The sequence below is a fragment of the Octopus bimaculoides genome, chromosome 24, assembly GCF_001194135.2.
Source record: "Octopus bimaculoides isolate UCB-OBI-ISO-001 chromosome 24, ASM119413v2, whole genome shotgun sequence".
Taxonomy (NCBI): domain Eukaryota; kingdom Metazoa; phylum Mollusca; class Cephalopoda; order Octopoda; family Octopodidae; genus Octopus; species Octopus bimaculoides.
This window is the reverse complement of record NC_069004.1, coordinates 4,962,584-4,964,172: the sequence shown is the minus strand read 5'-3', so window position 1 is coordinate 4,964,172 and position 1,589 is coordinate 4,962,584.

Sequence of the window (1,589 nt, the reverse complement as noted above, 5' to 3'; positions counted from 1 at the left end):
ATAAATTGATTGATATATGCAGATAGATAAATTTATATGTGTATACCTTCATATGAATATGCATATATATATATATATATATATATATAGAAATAGAAATATATATGTACATATGCATATATATGTATGTATATATATATGCATGTATATATATATATATATATATGCATGCATATTTATATATATATACCTACACACATGAAAGCACATACGCACTCCCCAAAGGCTGCACCTAAATGAGGTCACGAATCCTTTGATGAAGCAACACGCGTGCTATAATTATTCGATCTAATTATCATCTTCATCAGAGATCGACCGGCGTAAATAGTGAACAAAAAAATCTAATCATGAAACGCGTGAAAAGGCAATGATAATAGATAAATCTTTAGTTCTAGCAATTATGTAACTTCCTACGTATACATCCGTATGAAAGCGCATCCTTCCTCTCGTATCACCCTCTCAATTCTGTTTGTCTTTCTCTCGCAACTTCTCAATATAATGTGAAAGGGTCGTTGAGGATCACTTAACATTTCCTTCTGCTCAAATGAGGATGTTTCCGCTAAGGGCAAGCAACGTCTTCTCATGTAGCGTGCTATAAATAAAGAAGAAAGAAAAGCGTAAAGACTTGGTGAGTGTAGATGAAGCGATGTACTATACATCACGGAATGTTATATGTGATTGTACGTATGAAAATATGCATGTATACATGCCCGTGTGTGTGTGTATGTGTGTGTATGTGCGCGGACGTGCGTTTAAGAATATTATATGTATGTATGTAAATGTATATCTATTTATTTATCTATCTGTCTATCTGTCTGTCTGTCTGTCTGTCTGTTTGTCTGCCTATATATATATATATATATATACGTATATCTATCTATCTATCTATCTATCTATCTATCTATCTATCTATCTATCTATCTATCTATATATATATATATATTTATATATATATATATATATATATATATATATATATATATATATATATATATATATACATATATTTGTGCCTTACACACATACCGCTTGACAACCTGTATTTGTGTTTTTGGCAAGAGAGACCAATACATTAAATACCAGGACTAAAAAACATTAGTTCGGATAAAATTCTTCAGACGGTGCTCCAGTATGGCCAGAGTCCAATGTCTGAAGCAAGTAAAAAATAAAAGTTGAAACATTTCAGATTCTTAGATCAAATCGAAGAACAGTGTTCTAGACTTTCATATTGGTTATTTTAATGACAATTTCGAGACCTCTCTCCCAAATAATCACAAACGCAACGGTAAAATAGCAAAGCCATTGAAATATATTAACATTTACAGTGTAAATATATTCAATACAAATATAATATGGAAAAGGTTTTGATTGAATTTAGTATCTCGTCAATGAGACGAAATATAATATCGTGAAAAAATATAACATTCAAATATTCAAGACGCCTTCGCTCTTTGAAATACTTTATTTAATCAAAAATTGGCGAACACATGTAACAATTGGGAAAAAGTTTGCAGTAAAGTTATATGATATATATATATCTATGTATGTGTGCATATATATATGTATATAGATATATATATATATATATA